This window comes from Euprymna scolopes, chromosome 7 (assembly GCF_053919585.1).
Source record: "Euprymna scolopes isolate OS-2025 chromosome 7, ASM5391958v1, whole genome shotgun sequence".
Lineage (NCBI taxonomy): Eukaryota > Metazoa > Mollusca > Cephalopoda > Sepiida > Sepiolidae > Euprymna > Euprymna scolopes.
Window position 1 is genome coordinate 2,322,501 of NC_136488.1, and position 18,700 is coordinate 2,341,200.

Consider the following 18,700-nt stretch of genomic DNA (forward strand, 5'->3'; position numbering starts at 1 on the left):
ATATGTCAAATTGTGGTCATGAAATATTTGCGCAAAATTTCTTGAATTTTTCAGGCAAATTTCTTCAGAATATGGCAATGAACTAGAGATGAACCTGTTTCGTATTTCTAGTTTTATTGTAAAATAATGAACATAAGAAAATACAAAACTTTTAATATTAAGTCTTTTTTAAGGTTAGGATTAAGTTTTTAATGGATTAATGTTTGCTGCATTGATAATTCGAACTGAGAATATGAAAGATTGGCAACATCATTTGATGTTTTGTTTGCAGACATTTTTTTCTGCTGATATATCAAGGAAAATATGATTAGCCATTTTCTGTCATGATATTTGTAGCAACTACCTTGACAGTAAAGGAATAATGAAATGAATAAAGGGAAATTCCAAATAGTCCAGAAATTATTTTTATTGTATTTATTTTTTATTTTTACAAAGGAATCACCACTTATTAAGGTCCGGAGGCCACTGGAGGATAAGGGTTAATGAGTGTATAGTAGTCAATGGGACAATATCAGAGATGCCGCTTGGGAAATATCTTTTCCCTTCCTGCGGTAGAGTGCACGAATGAGACCACTGTCCCCACACGAAAGTCGTATAACAAACCCTACTCTCCCCAATGGTTTACTTCTACTTGCGCAGTTGCCTTACTCAGAGGCAACATGCATACTGCAAATTTATCCAGTATAAGTCTACTAGAAACACAAAAAGCTTATAGAAGCTAGAAGTAATTGTAAGAAAGAAATAGCGACAGCTAAGAGAATAGAAAATGCATCGAAGCGCAGAAATTAAGAACGAGGAATTTCTGGAAAATCACAATTCCCCCACTATCCAGCAATTATAGGGTTGTTTGCATCAAGAAAGCTAACATGCTTGCCCATCAGTTTGCCCCAAACTCTACTTTGGACCTAGCAAACTACTTCCTACCTGATTTTTCCTTTAGGACAGAAACCACACTAGATGACCTGAAAATAACCCCCTTCTCAAGTACATAATATCATAAAAACCTAAACACCTCAAAGACTCTTCAACAAATCATGCTTAACGAATCATGCTTTCCTGACTGCTAGTAAAACTCCTTCAATGGTACCAGTTTACAAGAATTCTGGTGAAAGAACTGATCCATTAAATTATCGCCCCATTAGCCTCCTCCCACTTTTTGCCAAAATACTTGAGTCCATTGTTAATTAAGCTCTAGTCCAACACCTTACAGTTGCTAAACTTCTGTCCGACCATCAATATGGATTTAGGCAAGCCCGTTCTACTGCAGATATCCTAACTGCAATCTCTGAACTATATACCATGCATGGGATAAGGAAGGGAGGGCAGGGCAGTAGTCCTAGATATATTCACAAGGTATGGCACGATGGTCTTCTCATGAAAATAATATCCTATGGTATTACTGGATGAATACTTAACATAATTAAATCCTTCTTAAATAAGAGAAGAATCCAGGTTGTCCTCAATGGTTGTACGTCTAAACAATATGATATAAATGTGGTTGTACCTCAGGGGTTGAAACTTGGACCTTTATTATTCCTGATGTTCATAAATGACCTTCCTGATTAGTCTCTGATATGGGTATATTTGCTGACGATAAAACAAATAAATTCATATCCAAGGCAATGATGGAAACCTTAGAGGAAGACGTCCAGTCTGTAGCGGATGGGGTCAAGAATGGATGGTAACATTTAATGCTGCCAAGACTAATCTTATTTCCTTCAATAATTACAAGAAACCTTCTCAACCACAAATAGCTATGGCTAAAGATACATTACCTTAAACTCCTCGACTTAAAGTTCACAGGAAACATGAGTTGGAACAGATACATCGAGAGCATTGCCAAAGCTGCTGCTAAGAAAATGGGCTCTCTACCATGCTAGAAAGCTACCTACACTTGACAGTATCCTGTACCTCTACAAGACCACCATTCGCCCATGTATGGAGTATTGTCACATTTGGGCTGGTACATATACTAGTCTCTCACTTCTGGACAGGGTTCAAAAGAGTCACCAACCTGATAGGCCCTGAATTGTCATCTAAGTTTCAGCCTCTGTCCCACCGACGAAATGTTGTCTCCCTCTGCCTGTTTTACAAGTATTTTAATGGTGGATGCTCTGACAAACTACAAGCCCTTGTATACCCTCAACATAAATACCCCTCTGACAAACAGCAAAATCCCACCTCTTCACAGTAGAGATCCCTAGATGTAAGAAAGCCTTCTACTCTAATAGTTTCTCCCCCAGAACTGCTTGACTTTGGAATTTCCTTCTGGTTTCTGCTTCCTCAACTGTACTGACATGCAGAAGTTCAAGTGTAATGTGAACAGACATCTTGATGCTCAACTCCCTACATAGTATCCCTGCAAATTGTCCCCTACATCAAAGTGGCGCTGTGCCTTGTATGGGGTGAAATGTAAAAAGAAAATCGTAGTAATCGTTAGTAGTGGAAATTTGATAAATTCGATTACTTAAGGGGATGGCTCATCAAGAACTTGTTTACGTTGGACTTGAAGATAATTATATTGTAGTCAGCTGGAAAGCAGCGAAACGGAACAGTTCCACAGGTGTGCAATTCTAAGAAATACGTTTTGTTCATGGAATCCATGTTTAGGATTAGGCACAGATAAAGAGTGAGGGAATTATTGATAGTGGTTTCAACTAGACGAGTGTTTTTCAGGAAAGTTTGGCAAGACCATAGATAGGAGCTCAGACGAGCACTTGCCATGAAAATGATGATAAAGCAGAAATAGGCTCGCAGCGTCTCTTCTGTGGGAAAGAGGATGCAGGGAAGAGAAAGGGGCATCCCCCACTAGGTTACAAAGTCAAGGCAGGATAAGATTTTTCTAGCAGCTCCTGCCCAGATGTGGCAACAGTACTCCACCTTTGGGTGTACTTGGCTCTTATACAGGTAGAGAATTGCATCAGCAGTGAGATATCCACTGGAGCGGTAGAATGATTCCATCATTTTCCAGTGGTCTTGGCAACGGATTTGATGTACATGTTCCATTACAGATCAAGAGTAAAGGTCAGACCCAGAAGCTTGTCAAAATATGCTGAGAGCCATTCATTTCAATTAATGCCAAACGGGGATCAGAGGGTTGATGGTGTAAAGATAGAAGTTTGGTTTTAGATGCATTAAAATTAACCAGCAACCTCTTTTCCCATTGCACCACGTGCTCAGGATCAGAGGAGAGAGAATCAGAGAGAACTTGGTTGTTTACGGTCTTTGAAGTGTTGCTACAGATGTTAATGTCGTCAACATAACTGTCTACGAATGATCTTAGGATGTGATTTGGGAGATCATTGATGAAGATCAGGAAGAGAGTTGGGCCCAGGATGGACCCCTGAGGGACTTCAGCATTAATATTGTGAGCTTCTGATTTCTGCCCATCAACTACTACTTTTATGAACCTCTCAGAGAGAAATGATTTAACAATTGAGAAAACATTTCCAGCTATACTGTAGCTGGAGATCTTGTGGAGTAGACCTTGATGCTATACATTATCAAAGGCCTTTGATATGTCGAGCAATTGCCCTAGAAAGGAAGCCTCTGTTGAGAGATTCGCTAATTCTATGAGATAAAACGGTATAAAAAAGTGTTAACAGTTTTATCTGAATTGAAGTTTTATTTATGTGTTGTACGTTATTTGAAGCTAATGACATTCTTAGTGTTGCGATTATAGTTTTATTTTGACTTTTCAAAAAATTATAAATCAAGATTTTCTTTGTTCTCTATATTAACTATTTTGAAAATTTACGCACAGTTTTAAATTTCAGTATTTTTAAAAGTGTGACACATAACACGGGGATGTTTTGAATAGTTCCATCCAATGTTGTTCTGTGAATAAAGCAGATTATTCTTTTACGTTACCACATCTACATTTCTTTGGTTTTAATTAATCTTTTCTGTGTAGCAATTTTTTTTCAAACAAATGTGCACCTGTGATATTTTTTTCATTTTTAACCTTTCTATAATATTTGGAACCCTTTTTCCTCGACTATTAGTTGGAGGAGGCCAAGCTGAAAAGCATATACTTTATTGACTAGGTATTCTGTCAAATACCACATATAAAATAAAAGCCACAGTACCTACTGGAATCCACCCATATTACCTGTTTTACTTGTCCACCAAGTTACAGTCATGGATGTTCAACGCTCTTTGATCACTATTCAGTAATAAATGTGAGGTTCATCTACGATCACACCTTCTACTGATGAGACAATTATTTGTACCGAATATGGTTGTATTGAAAAAAGGATTGTAAATTTTATCAGCAATTCTACTTAGTCTTTTGGTTAGGAACAAAGTGTAGTATCTGTTCTGATACTACACTGTTTTTTCTGTACTCGGTCAGTGGAGAAGAAATCCTTATTGACTGAGACAATTTTTATTTTTGTTCCTATTCAGAGTGCATCTTTTTGGGGAGCTGGATTTTCCCCACATTAGAAACCGACCTTGCATCTAACTTTGCCCTCATGGGGAGGCAAGTAAATAAGAATAATTCTATGCTGGACATTTTTGTCGCCCTGTAATTAAATGTTTATGAAGACGATCTCGAATTAGAAGAAACAAGTATTTTTTTTAAATAACTTCATGCAATCGATTAAACCATAAAACAATCGCATTTCTGTATTTTTTGAGATGAGGATTGATAATTATTTTTTTTGTATTATTTGGACTTGTTCTCATCTCCGTTGTTTTTTTTTACACAACGTTTCGGCCGATGTAACCTCCGACCGTTGTCAGGTGCATTCACACCGGATGTTATTGGTAAATGGTGAAAAATGTTTTTTTTCTTTTTTTTTTTTGTACTTCCCGAACGAACAAAACCGTTAGAAATTCAAATGGCGCCAAGTTTATCCAAAAAGATTTGGCACTATTTGCGTTTTGAATTTCTAACGGCTATGTTTGTTGGGAAGCAGAAAAAACAAACAAACAAATATTATTCACTATTCACCAAAAACATCCAGTGTCTCGGTGGGGGAGCAAATAAATACCCTGAAGATAGTCGGAGGTTACATCGGCCGAAACGTTGTGGAAAAAAACAACCAAGATGAGAACAATAGTCCAAACAATCCAAATACAAAAACTAATCACATTTGTTATCCTTTCAATGTATTTCGCTTTTTTTGTCCCCTTCTCTCTCTTCATCTAATAAATAATGAAAGAAATAGAGATAGAAAAGAAAGCAAACACATCTACTGGAGAAATAGAGCAACACATTTGGCAAAAGAACATGTATTTTACAGTAGTGTTTATTTTCTCTCGTTCAGCAACCAAAAAGAGTGATCCTCTCCCCAAACCCTTGGAATATTTATCAGATAAAGATCAACTTGATAGAAATCGTTGACCTAACATATAACATTCATATATTAAAGGAGTTTGTCATTTAAAAGTCAAGAATATACAAACCTTTTGTTAGCAAAAGAAAAATATATTTGCATTTAATATTGGTAATGACAAATTAATCACCGACAAGAAATTAAAAATAAAAATGTCTTATCAATATTATTTTTCATTTTCATGCTTCTAAAATGTTTTCTATTTCAAACACGTGCCCACCTACAAATCGGAATAGCTTAAAACTTAAATTTGCAAAAGTCAAATCATCAGAACGAAGACAAAATTGGAGCCATAGATCTAAAATACAAACGATGAATACAGCAATGGGTTTTTTATGAACACAAATGACTTGAGTGAAAGAAAAAGAAGCAAGGCAGTGGAGTTTGGTAGTTTTGTCCCCTTTTGTTTAAGAGCACTATAATACTTGATTTTCTTTTTGTGCCTTTAAACTTAGCCATAGTTTATTTTAGTTAACCCTAACAGTTTAAAAGCTTCCAACTCAATTTATAAATATTGTAAGCATACGCTAGAATCCCGGGATGCTGCATTAATTCATTCTGGGGTTGGGATCATAATGTGAAATCGCCATATGGCGTGGCCTAAGCAAAATTTCATACAGTACATATTAAAAATTTGTAATAAAATACAGTACAGTATATAATACACATGTATATAATCAAATAACATTATAAATAACACCATAAGGCGGGGCTAACACCATAACCAGGGGGCTGAAAAAACATTTATTCCACATCGTAACCTGAAAAAAAAAAAAACGTATCCCAGGGCCCCCATATCCTGGGATTCTACTGTAATTATATTAAGTATTTTTATTTTGTTACTATCTCAACCTGAGAAACGTTGGGTCAGTTACTGTTAATTCTTAAATGATTTTTGTTCAAATTTATTTTTTTATGTATAATAAAACTATACTGTTTTACTGTAATAAAGTAATAAAAACCGGGGTTTTATGGATAAGTACATTTTATTTAAGGATAAAGGTGTTGATTGATATCGTTAGCAGTAAAAGGTCAACTATTTGACGCACACACCTGTCGGAGGTGAGCACAGCTGCAAAAGGCAGGTCACATATATAGTCCTGAGAAAAAGGAAAAAGAAAACAAGCCTACAGTCAACTGGCACATAAACATTGCACAAGCGTGGCTCTATCCACCCTCCTCCCAGTCTGCTCTTTCTCTCTCTGGTTAGGCGCACGCATTATGATGCAGTAATGAAAGAAACAATAAGTTTTTAACGAAGTATACAAAATTTTTTTGTTTTTTTTCTTTTGGCTGACGAAAAAGCGACTGTGCAACATAGTTTCATATCCACATTTATTAAATAAAGAATTCCCTTCGAAATTCTGTATTCGTTCCTAAATTCTTCATAAAGATTGTCACCTTGGTCAGGTCATTTTGAATTTTTTAAACTTTATTTTTACAAAATATATTTTTCTAATTCAAACAATGCCAAAAAAGTTTTGTTTTTTTCCATAGCTCTGTTAATGTAATTTAAATTTATCAACGGTTTATAGCTTTTAAAATTGAATGCATACAAAAGGTATGAGGGTCATTCCAAAGGTAAAGCCACCTATTTTTTTAACTCAAAAAGTTGAAGAGCTGTGAAGACGGTAGTGATGCCATTAAAATGTGCAACCTGTCAATATCTGTAACGAAGAGATGAAACTTTCAAGTCATGAATGCATAAGTTCAATCATCATAACAATGCAATTTGCAATTCCTTCTGGTGTATTCAGGAGGAATAAAAAATAGGAGGCATTACTTTTGGAACGTCCTTCGTAATTATTTCTATTCAAAATTACCTTGTTTATTGAGAGTTAAGAGGCACTTGTTATTTCTCAGTGAATGATGAGAAAACCTACGAACTTATGTTTGTAACCTTAAATATCATTTTACCATCTTTATTTTTTTAATTTTTAAAATAAATGAAAACAATCTCTGCGGTTTATGTTTGTCTCGAAGAAGATCCACCCATCACTTCATATGGCCAGTAGATTGTATTCGATAAATGTTTCATCTTAGTATATGACTGTTTTCAACTGCATCTCTGTTAAGCGTTAGTTATAATTGTTAATTTGATCCTCCTGACTCTAGATGGTTAAAAAAAGCATTAGCAAATGCTTTTGGTAAAATAATCTATTGTCTGTGTGCAAAACGATCTCCACCAAACTACTCTATCAGTTTTTGGTCTACAGATTTGAAACTCAATTTATAGGGGATTAAGACCCGTGGAACAAATTCTAATTTGTTTTTAACTTAAAATAACTGCTAAATGGTGAAAATTGAAAAAGTAGAACTTGGCAAGCATAAGTCGACTTAATTTGTGTCCTTCACTCGTACATTTATACATTTAACTGCATTAATTTTTTAAATTTTGATATCTACTTTCCCCTAGATCATATGGTAGTGAATACCACTGGAAAGCTAAATGTTTTGGTTTCAATTCTAGTTGGTGGCACCCAAATCATATATTCTTTTAAAACTTTTGAAATCGCTACAATATATTAGGTACAATATAATGATCGGTAGAGAATTGTCTCTATAATAATAAATACGAAGTCTGCATTAATAATTGAAATAACATTAAAGCGTATTTTATGACCGTGCAATGCCGGGTGGTCTACTTGTTGAGATATAAAAAGGTGATTATCGAATACAAAAGATTCGATTGTCATATTTTTCATTAACTGAGTGAATAGGGTTAAACTAATAATTTTGGTCTGAGTGAAAAAAAGGAAATTATTTTTTTTTTTAACTAAATAAGCTTAGATTCTGCCTGAGTGTGGTGAATGTAGACGGAAGCCTTTCCAGTTGTGTCAAATGAAAGAATCTTTCTCCCCCCCCCCCCCCAATGGCCACAAACCATTTTATGAAAATAAAATGTTTGGAGATTAAATCTGCAATATTTTCTGAATAAGTATGATATCTATATATCTATGACAGGGAAATTGTCTGTGTGTACATTTCCCTACTAAACTACTCTGTCAATTTCCAGTCTACAAACTCGAAATTTGACATAAGGGGTATTGAGATTTGGGAAAATCTTTTTAATCTGTTTTCGGGCAGAAATTTGGCAGCCAAGGTGTCAAAGTTCAACGATTTGACCTTTTGAAGACTCTACCAAACTTCTCTGACAATTTTGGGTCTAGACACTTGAAATTTTAGATGTAGGTTACTTGAACATGGATCAAACTTTTTAATTCGATTTGAGCCCAAAACAACAAATGTTAAGGGGTTAAAATTGGAGTCAAAATTTTAAAAACATTAACCTGTGGTCTCTACCAAATTACTCGGCCAATTTTTGGTCTAAACATTTGAAATTTTACATAAAGTGTATTCATTCATAGGGTAAGCTTTTTAATCGGTTTTTAGCCGAAAATTTGTCTGCCAAGGGGTCAAAGTTCAAAAGAGTTGACCTTTGCGATCTCTAGCAAACTATTCAGCAAATTTTGGGTCTAAACATTTTAAATTTTACATAAAGGTTATTCAGACATGCAGCAAGTTTTTTAATGAGTTTTTGGGCGAAAATTTGGTTGCCAAGAGGTCAAAGTTGAAAGAGTTGAACTTTGCAGACTCTACCAAACTCCTTTTCCAGATTTGGTCCTAACACTTGAAATTTTAAATGTAGGTTACCTGAACATAAGTCAAACTTTTAAATATATATATATATGTATATATATGCACATAAAGTTATAAAGAATACATAAGGCCCGAGTAAAACCGGGCTGAACTGCTAGTATATATATATAATTTTACATAGTTACATGAAATGTTATAAGCAAATATATTTTATGTTTTGCTTTTCAGTATTTACATCAATACGTGGTTGGATGTAATGAATTATGAAAGTATGTCAATGAAGTTACACTGAGGAATAATTGCAATAGATATTTTCATAACTTACTACACACACACACACACACACACACATATATATATATATATGAAATTTATTACTGTGAGTCCAGAATGAGTTTACATACTGTTTCAGCTAGAGGAAGATCCTCAAAAAGAGGAAATATCCAACTAGCATAGTCAGAATTCATAGATGTAAACTCATTCTGGACTCACAGTAATAAATTTCCTATATACTGCTCTGGCTACACATTGAGCACTCTAGTCCGGTTTTTTCGCCACTGGTAAATATATATATATATGTATATATATAAAACTCTGTAGATCTTGCGCCATTGCTTGAATCTTGTCTTCCAAAAAAGGGATGACAGGTGAGTATATACATTCGTACTGGTGTGGCTCAGAGGTTAAGGAATGAGTGGAGAGTTGTATGTTTCGGTTTCTATTCTAGCTGATGGCACTCAAGTCACACACACACACACACACACACACACACATATATATATATATATATAATGTTAGTTTTGATCTCGCTATTATAGATTAGGTTTAATATAATAATTGATAGAGAATTGTTTCTAATGATAAATACGTAATCTGCATGAATTATAATTACACAAAGATAAATATAGATATTTTCCTAAAATTGGAATTCATACAATGAAAAGCTTGATATACTAAACAGAGCAATTAAAGACAAAAAAAATTAAAAAATAAAGTTGAATAAATTACAATATTTATTGATCCATCAGAAATCAAACTTTTCTATTGGCCTTCGGGACAAGATCAAAGTGTAGTATCTGTTCTTCAGATGCTGCACTTCTATTTCTTGTTCTCTTTCGTTGGAGGAGAAATCCTTCACGACTGAGACAATTTTTATTTTTGTACCTTATCTCCACGTTAAAAAACGACCCTGGTGTCTAACTCTGTCCCGTGGAGAGGCATAGTAAATAGGTACAATATTTATTGATCCATCAGAAATCAACGTTTTCTATTTCTATGTATAATATTTGTTTTTGTGTGTGTGTCTTTAAATATATATTTGGAACGAATCTTATGTGTTTGAGTGAGTGCAAGTTTGACATGTACATGCAACTTTGTGTGTTGTGTGCGTGCAAACGTTTGTATAGTGGGTGTGTACAGCAAGGTTTTAACTTCTACAAAAAACAGCAAAATAATAAAACATCTTGATGTTACAACAAAGAAATACAAAAATAGCTTGAATGCAAAATAAGTAGCAACGACAACAATAATAAAAAAAAAATAAAAAAGTGCTCGGGATAACGATAAAAACTATGTCGGGTGAAGAGGGTATGATACACAAGCAAGAGGATGTTGGTTGAGGTAAAATATGTGACCACCTGCCGTTATGGCGAAAAAAAAAAAATCATTCCTCTTTTTTCTGTCGACCACGAAACTCGTCCATGGATTTTGAAACACCACTAAAATTGCAAAGAAGAGCTTGGCACTTTACAGGTAAGAATCTGAGAAAAAAAGAAATGAGGGAAAAAATTGCTGAAAAGAATCGTTGGAATTAGACATATTTTTTTTGTGGGAGGGGGGGCGCGATATATAAAAAAAAAACTGTAACAATAGGATGAAATAGAATAGAATGAAAGAATTAAAGAATGAAAGAATGCCCTTCATTAAAATTCATCATGGAAAGTTTTTCAATGCGCCCAAGGATTTCTGTGAGAGGTTTCGTCTGTCAGGTTAAAGTTTGAAATCAAAGTTTCACAGCCAACAGGGAGGTGACTGTGGTTAAATGGTTAACAACACGAACTGACGACCTAGGTGTTCCAAGTTCGAGTCCAGTTCGTTCCGCAAAATAACTTTCAGTTAGGATGTTAGCAACATTCATGTGGTCCTTTTCGTGAGTACTCAGTGACTAGAAAAATATCGGGGAAACCAATGCTAGCAGTAGAAATTTCGGGTTCATGCGTTGATGATGACTGCTAAATCGATCCAATCTACAGTTCCTGCTAAGAAGCAGTTTCATGCTGACTCTAAAAAGATGAAGTCTTTCGTATGAGGAGCAGCTCATTAGGAAGGTAACTGAACAGTCTTGCTGTTAATCATGATGTGGAACATTTTGTGGGGTGGAAGATCTCATCCAGTTAACCTTGCCCCATGCCTAACGAACCAATCCCCATAGCAAAGTCAACATGAGATCGTTTTTTACCAGTGACTTTAGATTTAGATATTTCTCCAAATTTGTTGTCTATTATTAATAAAATTCCATTTTTTTTTGCATGCATATACTGTCATTATTTCTAATATTGATTTCCCCCTACAAAATTTGGAACACACAACTTTAAGAATGGATTCATTTCTATTTTAGTACTATTTTCTAAATTTTATATATATTCGTTTAATTATGCACAAAAAATATTTAAACTTACGATCAAATATACACTGTCAACAATGTTTGCCATCTCAAATATTTTTTATTTTTCATCCTAAAAGTATTATTTTCATAAAAAATGTTGAGCACAACAATAGTTTTATTTATCATTAGAGCTGTGACAACACAACATTCTTTTCATTGTTTTGACTCTCGAGTATATATCCGACACAGTTAATCAACCGAGAACCACATCACTCTATATAAAAGCATATAAGATATCAACGGATACACACCCGAAAGTCAAAATAGTGAAAAGAATATGCTGTTGTCCTAGCCCTATTGATCATATTAAATACGAGTCTTCAGTGACATGATAAATTGAACAGACAGACAACCATTTTATTCATCAAAATTACCTCCCTTGGCCACTCATTATTTCAAATTCTCAGCATTCTTTTCACCAAAAATCAGACTGAAAATAATTCTGCTCAGTTTTCTGACAAGAGTTGCCATAGGTGAGCCATACTTGCGGCTATTCAAGCTCATCACTTTCTAAGCATATTATCTATTGTTTAGTCCATATGAATTGTGCACACGTTAATGCACACACACAGACTGAAAACCTGGATATGCCAAGTTTAAATCCAGTTTGTTCTACAGAAACCCTTGACCTTGTGTAAATAAAATAACACGTTAATGCAAGATTTTGCAAATTTCATTGACAAAGTTCGGCTATACTTGATAGAAACTTGAGATCACTTTTCAGCTTTAAGACTGAATTTTTAGGCTACACAAAATTTGAACAGGAATGACTGGGAGTATATATAACAAAAAAACTTATTTAATTTTTATATTCTTTATCATTAGTTCGAAAACTATTTAGTTAATAAGTCATTTAATCACCTGCAATCAATGCATTGACTTGCTCTCTCGAATTCACAATAGTGTTAATGTTAATTTAAAGGATCATCAGTTGTTTACCATGAAACACTGTTTCGGGGGATTTAATTTATATATATATATATATATATATATAAGTGACCTTGTCGGTGTATGTGTGAAAAGTCTCTATAAACTCTTATCTGAGTATTTGGTCTACAGTGAAATTTGACGTATAGGGTATTTGGACCTGTAGCACAATTTTGATTTGGTTTTTAACAAACAATAGGGGTCAAAATTGAAAGCAAAACAGTTGACCTTGGCAGGGCAACTCGAATAAAACATTACTCTTGCAGTAAATTTTGCACATGCACAAAATTAAACATTCATAACTCAAAGTTGCTTAACGTTTTAACCTTTCATAACTATCTGGAAGTAGCTCAGATTGTAATGACGCTAGAGAGATAAATGACGACTAAAGCTGAAGTGCTAAACGTTCTAGTTTCGAATATAGCAAATAGTACCCCAGTCACATTTTTTTATAACTTTTGGAATCATTACTATACATTGGATAATAATTATTAGAGAATTGGCTTTATAATGATAAAAAAGAAATCTGCTCGAATTAAAATATATTTATACATATTTCTTTACCAAAATATAATATTTATGCATATTTATTTACCAAAATATAATATTTATGCATATTTATTTACCAAAATATAATATTTATACATATTTATTTACCAAAATGAAGTGAATAGTATCAGTAAGTAAAGAATTGCCTTTTAGAAAGGTTTTATTAACTGTAAAATACACGTACGCTCTTGAAAGGATCCAGCGGGAAAATGAAACAGAGGGCGCTTTTATTATGAATGTCAATCCCAAGGGGGATAACTCTTAACAACAAATTAAATCATAACATTTTCCCCGTCCTAAAGTATTCAAGTAAGGGGTAATTAATTATAGACAAATTTTTTTTTTTTTTTTTTTTTTACAATCACATAAGAATCATTTTATTTACAAATAACATATGAACCCAAACTGCAGTTTTTTCAGTATTTAGTCACAAAATCCTTATATTTACTAGGGAATTGTCGAACTCGGGACGACCTCCGCACAGATTGGCAGGAATGCTGATTTTCAGTATTATTTTTTAGTGAAATCTGATTTTCTTCAAGATCAGACGATTGATTTTTGTCTTCCTCATGACCAATGTTTTCATTAGTAGAAGGTTCAAATAAAGTCTCTGAAGTAGTAGGATTATTATTAGAGTTTTCTTCATTTGATGAGTTTGGAGCTAAGTCTCGAACGTTGACAGTGGTTTCAGTACCAGAAGGTAGTTGAACATAAGCGTAGTGGGGGTTGACATCTATTAGGGTGGCAGGCGTTACAGGAGGGTCATGTTTACTTGTTTTAGTGTGGTTTCTAATATATATTGGGCCTGGTTTAACCCAAGAAGGAATTGAAATTCCGGAAGCAGATTTACGACTATATTTAAAAAGTCTATCATGGGGAGTCATATTAGTGGCAGTACAAAGTAATGATCTAATTGAATGAAGTGCGTCCGGTAGTATGTCTTCCCAATAAGGTAGTTTCATTTGATTAGAATGTAATGTTGTTTGAATGGCCTTCCATAAGGTACCGTTGAGTTTTTCAATCTGTCCATTACCTTCAGGATGATACCTACTTGTTTTAGAAGTAGCAATTCCTTTTTTGTGTAAAAAATCCTTTATTTCTCTTGCTAAGAAATCAGAAGCACGGTCAGTATGTATCATGTCAGGCAAACCAAAAATTGAAAAGAGTTTGTTTAGACAGTGGATAATGGTTTTGCTTGTCATATCTCTGCAAGGAAAAGCGAAAGGAAAACGGGAATACTCATCAATTAGAGTAAGTAGATATTTGTTGCCATGTATAGAAGTAGGTAGAGGGCCTTTAAAATCAAGATTTAATCGTTGAAAAGGTAATATGGCTTGAATGAGAGTCCCTCCATTGGTATTGGCGAATTTGGGTTTCAGTAATTGACAGGATGAGCAAGAGTCAGTAATATTCTTAATTTGATCCAAAGTAAAAGGGAGGTTCCTCGTTCTTATAAAATGGCTTAATCTTGAAACACCAGGATGACATAATTGTTTATGTAAATCACGAAGATCTTGTAGATTGTAAGTAAGAGCAGAGATGCGAGAGAATGTGTCAGCAGCAATATTTTCAGGTCCAGGTCGATAAACTATAGTGAAATTGTATTGGGATAATTCTATACGCCAACGACATATTTTGTCATTCTTAATTTTAGATTTTCTTTTATTGTCGAATATGAAGCTGATGCTCTTCTGATCTGTGATGACTTTAAAGTGCCTGCCGAGTAGAAAATGTCGCCACTTACGGAGAGCTTCTACAATAGCGGCTGCCTCTTTTTCTACTGCATGGTGCTTAATTTCGTTAGTATTGAGAGTTCTTGAAAAAAATGCAATAGGACGACCTTCTTGATTTAGTGTTGCAGCAATGCAATAGTTACTAGCGTCCGTTTTCTACTTCAAATTCTTTATTTGGATCTACCGTTATTAAAGTGGCGTCTTTTAGATCATTTTTCAATGTTTGAAAAGATTTTAATACAGATGGAGGTAGTGGAAATTCTTTGTTTTGATTTAGTAATAAAATTTTATCAGAAAATTTTTTAATGAATTTGCAGTAATAGGAAAACATTCCAACTATTCTTTTTTGAGATTTAAGATTCAGCGGAGGTGGCATTTCGAGTAATGGTTTTAGTCTTTGATAATCGGGAGCTATTTGATTATTTTCTATGGTGTAGCCGAGTAGAGTAATAGAACTAGAAGAAATTATGCTTTTATTTTCATTTAAAGTGATGTTATATTGTTTAGCAATTTTGTAGAATTTTTGAAGATTGTAATCGTGTTCTTCTTGATTTTTCCCACATATAGTTACGTTATCAACATACACAAAGGTATCGGTTAGATTTTCTTTTTCTATAATATAGTCTATGCTCCTCTGGAAAGCACTTACTCCATTGGTGAAGCCAAAAGGAAGACGAGTAAATTGAAAAAGTTTGCCACTTACTTCAAACGCAGTGAATTTACGATCAGCATGATTTATAGGTATTTGGTGATAAGCAGATTTTAGGTCGAGAGTAGAGAAGATGTTATATTGAGCGATGTCGTCTACCATCTTATTGATATTAGGCATTGGGTAAGCGTCTAGTTCCGTGAATCTAGTGATGGTATCGCTGTAGTCGACTACCATTCTTTTCTTATGATTCTCATTCGAAGTTACAAGAACCTGCGCTCGCAACGGAGATATCGAAGGTTCAATTATGCCTTCTTTCAACATTCTAGCAGTCTCTTCTTTTATGAATTTGTTGGCGGCAAAAGTGTAACGTCGGGATTTTGTCGCAATAGGAGTAGTATGAGGAGAAAGATTAGAAAAGAGAGGAGGGGTGGAACGTTTATGGTAGGAAAAAAATTATTCGTGTTTATAGCTCCAATTATAAGTTTGTCTCTAGGACCGTCGAATTTAAGTGTTACTTTTTTATATTTTTTTAAAATATCTTTTCCGATTATTAAATCAATGAAAAGGTTTTCAATGATTTCAATTGTTATTCCAGAATGGGTTTTATCTTTCAGTATTAAATCCACGACAGCTTCGCCAGTTATTTTAGCATGTTGATCGGAAGCAGCCAGAGCTATAGTTTTGTTTTTAGGTATTGTGAAGAGTTTAAGTTTTTTAGCAGTATTTTCATTAATGAATGTTTTTACACTGCCGGAGTCCACCATAGCGTTCACGAAGTGCCCGTTAATTTGGCATTGAGTGAATGTGACATCTTTGGAGTTAGTTCCTAGTCAGGATAGAGAAGGTGAGGTGTAGTCAGAGTCGTCATAAAGAACAGCAGTATGAGTGTTAGAAATAGAAGATTTACACACTTTAGCCCAATGACCATTTTTTTTGCATTTTTTACATTCGGCGTTTCGTGCAGGACATAAATATCGAGGATGACGTGATTTTCCACAGAAAAAACAAACCCCTTTTGGATGCATATTTTCTTTAGTCACAGCTATACGATTGTAGCCCGAAGGATTATTTGTAGCTGCTACAGTAAAGTTATTTGCGTAGCTTATCGAATGCTTTTCTGCTTGTTCAAGAGATCTGGCCGTGGCATATGTGTCTTGTAAAGTCAGGATGGGTTTTTCTAACAGTCGTTGTCGGATGGACGAAGAAGAAATTCCGCCGATGAAAGCTTCCCGAATGTATTGATTTTTGTTTTCTTCAGCAGAAACCGCTTCGAAGTTACATGTTTTGGCAAGCATGTCCAATTGTAGTATGAAGGCATCTATATTTTGTGTTGTTTGTTGCTTCATCGTCATCAATCGATATCTATTATAAACAATATTTTCAGGTTTTAAATAAGCGACGTCCAATGTTCTTAATGCACTATCGTAGTCGGTTTTATCGCTTATTAAATCGAAAACAGAGGCTGAAATACAATTGATCAAGGCAAAGAAATTATCTGAAGTATTTTCGATTAATCCGTTATTATGTGAGCGGATATAATTCTGGAGGGTTAATTTCCCATGCCTATAGGATTTTTCGGAATTAGGGCATGTAGGTTCCACCTCGAATCTGTCGGGACGTAAGATTCGATCCATTATTATTTTTTTTTTTTTTTTTTTTTACAGTTAATAAAATTGAAGTGAATAGTATCAGTAAGTAAAGAATTGCCTTTTAGAAAGGTTTTATTAACTGTAAAATACACGTACGCTCTTGAAAGGATCGAGCGGGAAAATGAAACAGAGGGCGCTTTTATTATGAATGTCAATCCCAAGGGGGATAACTCTTAACAACAAATTAAATCATAACACAAAATATAATATTTATGCATATTTATTTACCAAAATATAATATTTATGCATATTTATTTACCAAAATATAATATTTATGCATATTTATTTATGATCTATAATTTTACGATCGGGCAATGCCGGGCGACATGCTAGTATTTATAATTTGTCAAATTTTGAATAAATTTTATAGTCGATCACTAATTCGTCACCACCTTTTATGTCAGTTACCAAGGGAGGTAATCTATTTGCTCCCTAATAAAACTCAGATCAGCAGATATTACTCCTGATAGCCAACTATTAAAACAGTTAACTCAATGTTCTGATTTTTAAGTATTTATTGTGCGTTGCATATTATGGTGTCACTTGAGTCTAACCACACTGAATAATGGGGTGGGGGTACACATTACCATATAACTTCTGATTAAGAATATCCACTCTTTGGTGAGGATTAAAGGTCTACATTTGTGAGATGACTTTTCTAAGTGCCACCCACTAACATGGGTTGGCAGATATGACATTAAATTCCTCAAAGAAATATGACATTCGTTGGGGGCAGATAAACTGGTATTTTTCACTAAAATGTCAGAGTTAACAATTTAACATCAGTGACATTTTGTGTACTTTTTTATTGATCGCTTATGATAGACAATCAGAAGAAAAAGTAAAAATCTTTTCTTATAGTTAGAGTATGGAGTTCCAGACCAAGATAAGGAATACGAGCTTTAATCTAAATCGTAGTTCACAGGCAATGAAAGGGAATCATGTGCTATGAAAAATGTGTACTGATATTCAAATCTTTTTTTATTAAAACTGATTTTAAACTTGATCAAATAACTTGAACAACTTATGAATGAAAAGTTAAAAGGCTTGTCCTGCTCAGTCATTCTCCAAACACGTTGATTGCCATTTTTAGGACTGCTTATATTTTCCTTCCACTCGGAGCGATGTGACACATGATGAGAAGATGGAGATTGAAAAACCAGCATACAAGAAGCATGGGCATTCTGGTCCACAAAATTGTCTGAGCAGCCACATTTGCACTTGCTAGTAGAAACACCGCAAGTGATCAGCAACAAACTAACCCAATAATTAACATATATATATATATATATATGTATATATATATATATACATATATATATATACATATATATATATAATATATATATTACTGGGAGCTCAAAGAAATTGGATCCTTGCCAACAGTTGAGTGGAAAATAGTATCAGAGGCCAGTATATGTAGAAATTTAGATGACTCGTGTAGATTATGTCTGAATGAGAAATTTGAAATCCTAAATTTTAAAGAATAAACCAAAAACTTATTAAACTGTAGAAGTGAAATAGCAAACAGCTATATTCATAGAATAAAATTTGCTTTATGATAAGAAAAATAAATTAAAAAA

General features: G+C 34.1%; 1 protein-coding gene across 1 annotated transcript in view; it reads right to left on the reverse strand.

Annotated features, from left to right (window-relative positions):
* The window catches only part of LOC145279593 (epidermal retinol dehydrogenase 2-like), a 117,333-nt gene that overhangs the window by 668 nt on the left and 97,965 nt on the right, over window positions 1-18,700 (reverse strand). The gene's annotated exons all lie outside the window — the stretch shown is intronic.